The following is a 9120-nucleotide window of genomic DNA, read 5'->3' as shown; positions in this document are numbered from 1 at the left end:
TCCTCCTGTTCTTGAGAGCGTAAATGATTGTATGGGACGAATCTTCTTTCGCACTCGTGCAGTCGAAAGAGTACTGAAATATCTTGACATACACAAATCCGCTGGCCCGGAAAGTATTCCCCCTATTGTTCTGAAGAGGTATTCTTCAACGCTTGCAAAACCACTGCCTAAGCTTTTCCATCTTTCCTACTCTACAGTACTATTTCCAAGCGTATTGAAAACAGCATTTGTATGGCCTGTCCCTAAAAAAGGCGAACCTGCCTCCCCCTCTAACTATCGTTCAAGAGCACTCACGTCCCTTCTTTCCAAGATCATGGAAGCGGTGATTAATTATCAGCTTAAGAAATATCTTGAAGAACCGAAGTCAGAAATTCATAAAACAAATGCTGATGTCCTCCAGGTTTCCGTTTTGTATCCGACTCTCTGTTTCGACTCACTGTTTCGCCGACGACAGTACTCCTTAGCTTTTCATATTCGTTTCTAGATTCATATCCTTGTCCTTCAGATGTGGAATTTCAACGGCAGCGTATGATAAGCTCATTAAATTCTGATCTTGAGAGCATTGTCCAATGGGGAATCAAAAACCGTGTAGAATTTAATGCTTCGAAAACTTAATGCTGTCTCCTGCCGTTAAAGCGTAACTTACCCCCGATGCCGCTATGCACGAGCGACACTTGCATCCAGAAAACTAATCAATTTTCAGTACTCAGTATGAATATCACAGATCACCTCTTATGGAATGATCACATATTCGATATCGCCAAAACTGCTTCCAGGTGCTTAGTATTTCTCCGACGATGCAAGAAATTTTTCACCCCTTCTGATCTGGCTATAATGTACAAAGCTTTTTTCCGTCCAAACCTTGAATATAATTCGCATATCTGGGCAGGTGCCCCCAAAACAAGTTTAAATCTCTGGGATAGAATTTAAAAAAGGGATTTCAAAATGATAGGCGACAGAACTATAATCGAAACATTTACATCGCTAGAACACCGTCGCAATGTTCCATGCCTTTCCTTGTTTTATAGATATTTTAGCAAACAATGTTCTGTCGAATTAGCCAGTTACATTCGACCCCTTAAACGATTCAGCCGTAATACACGCATTTCCAGGAATTCTCATCAGTTTACCCTTGAGCTCAATTTCGGGCGTACTGTCAAGCATAGAGATTCTTTCTTAAATCGCACATTGAGAATGTGGAATGCTTTGGCCAACTCTGTTTTTCCCTCCCATTTTGATGTTCAGAACTTTAAGACCAATGTGCACCGGTATCTCCTTTTAAATCCTTCCCTATTTTCTTAACGCTCGCACTGTGTTTAAATATAAACATATAAAGGGTACTAATAACCCCTTGAGTGCTTGTTAATTTAAAAAAAAATAATCACATTTTCCTCGTTCCCGAAAAAAAGATGGGGATACCCTAAAAGTGGTTAGTCGAAGAAGGAAAAACACATAATACTCATTTTCATATCTCTTTTCATTAAACCAAAAATTTACCCCAATAACAGGTTTATGGTCCAAAAACAAACAGTTTTAGAAAATGATCGGGTCTATAATACTGTTGGGTTATAATGTAACTTCTAAGTTTTCCTAAGCTGAGATATAATTTGAATCATTGTTTAAATACAATTTTGTACTACAGAATGCTTTATTTGAAATTACTGCAAATTAACATACTTTTCTTTTTAAACGAATCAGACCTAGATTTAAAAAATAAACAATGTTCTAAAAAACCAGATACTTTGAAATGTAGAATTTTGACTTACAATATTTTGAAATAGTACTATGGCATGTACAAAGTATTTTAATTCAAAGCCTATTGAAAATGTCAACTAAAGATGTGGTTCAAAACCAAAGACACAGAATCACAGATCTCGTTCTTAATTCAAGAACCGCCAATCTGAACAACAAAAATAAGCTTTAAATCACTGGGCAATGTTACAAAAAATGGACTTCATAACTAGGAAAGTCCACCATTGACCATGGAAAAACTAGGAATTTCAAATCGATACCCACCATCTCTTCATCGATTTTAAAAGCCCACGTTTGACAGCATCTGTAGGGAAGAGTTTAAGAGAGCATGAGAACGCATGCAGCTCTATCAAGGTATCAATGATGCATTTGTTGATGTCAAAAAAAGGTTTAAAATAGGTAATGCGACTTCTTCACAATCGTTTTGGAAAGAATTGTGCAAAACTCAACCATCAACACTAGAAGCACAATCTTCCAAAAGTCCATCCAAATACTCGTATATGCGATTCAAGAGAAGAAGATGGGTTAAGTGGTCAATAAAAGCAGGGCCAAGTACCTATATGCTGTCTTCCAAAAAGGACAAGTGCGGTAAAACGTCACCATGAATAGTTATAGCTTTGGGGTAGTTTAGGACTGTATTACCCATGAACCTCTTTAAATTCACACAACGATTTGTTGAAAATCACTGCTTCTTTGGACTTAGAAGTCAATAGAGTAGTAAAGTCCTCTCTTGATCATCTAAAGTCACCATCTATTTGTAAGACGCTCATCATCACGGTTATCATTTGTGGCGCTGAGGCCTGGACCCTGTCAAATAAAGATGAGGGCGTCTTAGGATGCTTCGAGAAAAAAATTCTTCGCTTGAGTTGTACAGCGACTCTTACCTATTGGAAAGGATAAAAGTATATAATGAATTAAATGGCTGGGTCATGTAGAGGGAATGGACATCGCGACACACAGGTGCGAGAGGACATCAACCAACGTGTGAAACTGGAGACTGCTAGCTAGGGACCGAGTTGGCTGGTGTTGGTTGAGGCGCAGGTTCGTCCCGGACTGCAGCCCCATCTTAATTTAATAACTATCAGAAGTTATAAATGAAAAAAACTATATCGTTCCTGCATAAGAAATGATGTCGTGCGGTAAAAACAACAAATCTTGATACAAGACACAAGAAACCCACTACAATGTAAGTTGATGGTGCCTTGACTTGAACGCAATAATTTAAAAATCCATGTTTTCATAAATTAAGCATACCTAGTTTTTAAAACACTCAATTATTTATAATCCACCACATTATCTGCTAGTTTTCGAACTTTAAGTCTAAAATATTTGATAAATTGAGATTGATCTAAAGGATCAATGATTTGTTTCAAACTATGCCATTAAAAAATCCGTTCTAAAAGTTCCTGTCTAGAACTAGAAAAATGTAGAAAAATGTGTTTATAATAGAACATCTCTTTTTCGCTTGACTGGAATTCAATATCTTCAAAAACAAAATTGCTAAAAATAAAATCCACTTGGATAGACTTCCTTCCGTTGCAAAATCTTAAACTGCCTATTTGAGAAGGATAATCCTAATTCAAGATGATTTTTATTTCCTTTCTCTTCTTTAACATAAAAAACAAAAGTCCACATGTTACGAAACCTTATATAATATAAAATCCCATATCATCTTAACACATTTATGCACCAACGGCGCTATATTTCTTATGAGTAAGGTATGTACTCGTATATATGCCATTCACGATCACTTGCCTTAATCTTCGGCTTAATCAAACCAATCTAGCATATTAGATACAAAACCTGGTTGTATCTTTTTTTCTAGATAGCTTAGGTACGTTTTTTCTTTTATTGGTTAAATCAACCGAAAAGTCTTTCATAAAAAAAAAAAGGAATCCTATTGTTCAGGAAGTATCAGTCAAAAAATCTTCCTCAAAAAAACTATCTATCTGGGTATAACGCTTGGATATGCTCACAGGATATACAGAATCTCTATATCTTGATACACACCGGTAATAATCATATGAAATTGTATAACTATTTCCCTCTACCCTCAAGTCGTATCCCCTCAAAAAAATTGAGAGCGAGGACAAACAAAAGCTGCTTAACCAGAGACAACAGACAAAAAAGAAATTCACTCATGTAACTAGGACATCGCCATACTTTTATATCGTTATCCTTGCATCCGAATCCAACCGACCATGATCAAGATCAACTGATGAAAATTGAAGAGTACTTCACTAATAAATTCAGCACAAGCACCGGTGGTGGCGGAGCGGCGGGGTATAAGGAGGCAAAAGGTACACCGAACTCTCGATGTAACAATTCAAATTGAGGATACTTTAATTCTAATTCTTATCTCATCTCCTGCTTTGATCCTGTTTGCTGAGTATTTACAAATTCGAGAATCTAAATCGACGAGACACATATCCTGATTTAAATTGAGGAGGGGTGTAAAATATCGCGTATAGTCCTCGATAGAAAAAAAAAACACAACAAATAAAATGCGCGTTGGATTTATTATATACAATATGAATTTCCCGCCCCTCTCCCTCACTCTTTCTCTCTATTTCCACAGAAAAGAAGAATAGAAAACTATATTATATCCTCGTGGTCCTTCAAGTGCTGTGTATTGAATTGAAACTGTGTTTATCCTCAAGGACTCACTTATAGAATAGAAATAATATTTTCAATGAAACACATTACGTTACAAATATTGCCACATTATGTGGCTGTTTCGAGAGAGAAAACACTGTACTCGAGAGGGGGATGTTGCGTTTAGCACAATAGCACTCAACAATACGGTGAATGAATTAACGAGGACTATTTCCGGCAACCTCGCACAACATTATATCCTTCGTCGTCGTTGTGATTCTGATGCTGATTGTAAATTACAGATAGTCTTGTTGTTTAGCAGCGCAATTGTTGGAGAATATCCTCGCAACAAGGACTCGTTTATTTACAACAAGCAGCCGCGAGGCATATGTTGGTGGTGTTTTTTATTTTATTTTCTTTCTAGCAAATTGAGATGATAAGCGTAATGTTGGATAATTGAAGAGCAATAGGTAAACGCGGATGATAAAGGAGGGATATAGTTTTTATTTTTAACATCTGACCGCTTTTGTTTGCGACGATAAGAGATATCCTTGAAAAATTAGGATTTTGTATTTGCTTATAAAAGGTGGGTATTTGTATGGGTGCCTTCTTTAGAGCGGAGCACATGAAGTTAATCAGGATCAAAATTAATTGAGTATGTACTTATCTTCGCATTTTAATATCAATCTTTATTTTGTTTAATTATAAACATTAAACTATAGTACGAGTAATTAGTTGAACACATAAAAACATTCAATTGAAAACAAACCTAATTTGTTTTAAAATCCACATCTCGGTTTTCTTTGTAATAAAATAAATAGTTTTAAGTAAATACCGTCTATGGAAAGTTCAATTTGTTTTTATGTTTTTATTTGTTTTAATATAATAAATAAATGAATTACCAACCAGATGGCGTGTCATTCGTTTTCATTTCAATGTCCATGCAATTGTTCGTATTCAATCTTTTGTTTAAATAATTAATGAAAATAAATTTCAGATTGTTTCAAATGGATAAAGATAAAGATACTCGTCATGACATTTCCATTTCAATTGCTTTCTAAAGCAAAGCTAAAAAATACGCCTTTTGTATTTGATGCATGTCGATCAATTAATAATGAAGCGACTTTTGTTGTCAATTGTTTTAGGTTTGTATTTTTTTCGTTTATTTTATTGTAGTTATGGGTTTTTATTTGAATTGTTGCAATTCTTAAATTGCATTTGAAATGTTATTAAACTTTTGCATGTCTGTTAGTGACAAAACAAATAAATTAAATCATTAGATACAGTATTAGTTGTTTGTTGCAATCAAATCACGACAAGACGCACGAAACAAAACAAGAATAATGTTTCATTTGAGTGAATAAATAAAATTATTTAGCAGATAAGGAGAATAATAATTTATTTTGTGTCAGAAGTGAGGTTATACCATGACTTAAAAATAATTGTCTTTAACAAAAATTTAACTAATTTAAGTGTAAATAAGTATTTTGGAATAATGAGCGAAAAACTTTTGTTGAATCTATAGAGAATTTTAATTTGGATTTCATTCTAAAGTTCAATACTTTTTGGAAACATACCCGCATACTAAGGTCAATAAAAAAATGCTTAAAATACTTAAAAGTCCTATAATCCGTAAAGCCTATTCTTAGAACTAAAAAAGTCAAAAATGTACTTCTTATTATTACCTTACTACCTTCATATAGCAAGTTATTGTAATGGGTCCGATTTGTCAAATTGAAAATTTTGACATTTCTCGACGTTTCAAGGTCCCTAATAAGAAAGGGCTCTCACTATTATTAAGTTGAAATAATATTTTTTGTAAAAACCCCTTAAACGGTTTTTTTTTAAAAATCAAAAAAAAAAAACTGAAAAAAAAATGTGTCACCTCCAAAATTTTACGACTAAAATATGATTTCATCTCCAAAACAATTTTGTGCAACGAAGAATAATGTTTTTGACATTTTGATAAAATTTTGAGAAAAATCGAATTGACAGTTTAAAAAAAAAATAAAAACCGAAAAAAAATTAACAAAAGTTGGTAAAAATTGATTTTCGAGATAATAGCTTATAACTAATTTTTACTTATAAGAAATATTTTTTCAACATTAGGATAAATTTTGAGAAAAAAATTTTACAAAAAACAAAAACCTAAAAAAATGTATAAAAGTTGGTAAAAAATGATTTTCGACTCAAATATCTTGTCATATCTTTGAAATATTGGCTTCAAACTTATTTTATTTCACAGAAAATATTGTTTTCGATATTCAGTAATCTTAATATATATAATTCTTCTGTGAGTGTGTATGTCACTGAACTTCTCTTAAACGACTGGACCGATTTTGATGAAATTTTTTGTGTGTGTTCAAGGGGATCTGAGAATGGTTTAGATTCACAATTTTGTCCGCTCCGACAGACGGCGCTACCATCGCAGTGTCAAATATTAAATAATATTCAATTTTAAAAGGTTTTAAAAAATAAAAAAACGATTTTACGCCCCTAGCTCCATCTAGCTTCAAAGTGCTTTTGGGAACGCGCACCGTTGCACCTTAAGGGTCTATGGCGCGATGTAAGCTTTCTATTAAAGCGCCATCTAGCAGTTATATGTAACAAGGATCTCAACAACTGCGTGAACAAATTTTATCAAGTCTGTCCCGACAGTTTTCGTGGAAGAGCAAAAAACATTGGTCGGCGTATTCGGAACGCCCAATTAGTCCATGATCGTCCGTTAAATAGATCAATTGAAGAACACTCAACGGATAATGCAAATTTAAGAGATCAAGTTGCATGTTCACGAGCAAATGAGAATTCAGAGCAACGCGTTAAACGTTTTCATGCTAATGCATTGAGACAACGAGAGGCACGTCAACGAGCTACCGACGCACATAGAGACCATCACCATCAACAAGTGCAACATAATCGAGCATTGTCACGAGCATCATTTAATCGTCTCGCGTTCGAATATGTTCCTAAAATAGATTATTCGTCACATTAACTAATCACGATAGGTAGTATGGACAAAGAGTGTCAATATTGTCATGCTTTCAAGTATAAAGGTGAATCAACTGGTTTTTGTTGCGCATCTGGAAAAATTTCACTGCCATCACTAAATCCACCCTCGGAACCTTTAATAAGTAGCAACGAAGCTATTCCGTCTGATGAATCTGCTCTGTGGAAAAAATATAAAGACTCAATGAGTGAGGATATTTTGCATCGGACTAGAATTACTAATCAAAATCTTAATATTGAATTCTCCGCCGAAATATACAACGAGTCAGACATGCCGCTCATCCATTTTGGAATGCCAGCGCGGAATCGCCCAGCAGTAGACATCATCAACAGCGATGTTCAACGTGAACACCAGTTCGATAAGACTTCTTTGGCTACTTTTGTTGCGGAAAATGAACAATTGCTTACTGCTAAACAACGAAATGTATATGATCAAATAAACGTTTCAATTGCAGCACAACAAGGTGGATTCTTTTTTTTAGACGCTCCAGGTGGCACTGGTAAAACATTTCTTATCGCACTGATACTTGCGCGGATTCAATCTCAAAATCATATTGCATTGGCCATTGCTTCATCAGGCACTGCAGCAACGTTACTTGATGGTGAACGGACAGCGCATTCAGCACTTAAATTACCTTTGAACGTTTAAGTAATGTGTAACATAAAGAAGCATTCAGGCATGGCTGAAGTTTTGAGAAAATGTAAAATTATTATCTGGGATGAATGTACAATGGCCCACAAGCATTCGCTTGAAGCTTTTGACAGGTCCCTAAAAGATATATTTTCGGTGGTGCTCTACTGCTGCTGTCTGGTAATTTCAGACAAACACTACCAGTCATTCCACGCGCGACATATGCAGACGAAATAAACGCATGATTCAAAGAATCTTATATATGGCCAAGTGTCACTAAATAATGCCTAACTATTGATACGCGCGTTCGACTTCAAAATGATCCACTAGCGTCAGGATTCTCTGAATATTTTTTAGACATTGGCAACGGTAAAATTCAATTATATGAAGATACACAATATATTCGACTTCTAGAGAATTTTTGCAACATGGTGGCTACCAAAGATGAGTTAATAACAAGTATCTTTCCAGATTTAAGACATAATTATACTAATCATGCATGGCTGCGAGAGCGAGGTATTTTAGCCGCAAAAAATGTACATGTTGACGCCATCAATTTTAACATACAACAGTCATTGCCTGGTGATGAAATTACATTTAAATCGATTGACACTGTTGTTGATCCTGACGAAGTTGTCAACTATCCTGTAGAGTTTCTAAATTCACTAGATTTACCTGGAATGCCACCACATAGTTTGCGACTGAAAATTGGCTCACCTATAATTTTGCTTCGAAATTTAAATGCCCCAAAATTGTGTAATGGCACGCGATTAGTGGTAAAAAAAATCATGGGCAACATTCTTAAAGCCACTATTTTGAGTGGAAAAATTCAAGGTGAAGTTGTACTTTTACCAATATTGTACATCCAATAGCATTACGATAAATTAAGTTTTTGTAAATAAAAAAATATATTTTTTAAATAAAATAGTTTGAGTATAAGCTTTTTTACCTTTAATTAAAACAAGTTGAAGATTTCATTACACATACTCACACGCTATCGATTAGTATAATTGTAATAAATTTACATGTAATGACGTTAGATATTGTCATAACATTTGAATAATAATTTTCATCAAAATGGTCCAGAGTGTTTTAGCTTATTAAAAAAAGTTTGAAATTTTCAAATTAAAGACGTG

The sequence above is a fragment of the Eupeodes corollae genome, chromosome 1 (assembly GCF_945859685.1).
Source record: "Eupeodes corollae chromosome 1, idEupCoro1.1, whole genome shotgun sequence".
Lineage (NCBI taxonomy): Eukaryota > Metazoa > Arthropoda > Insecta > Diptera > Syrphidae > Eupeodes > Eupeodes corollae.
The sequence above is the reverse complement of the archived record's forward strand: the minus strand, read 5'-3'. Positions refer to the sequence as shown.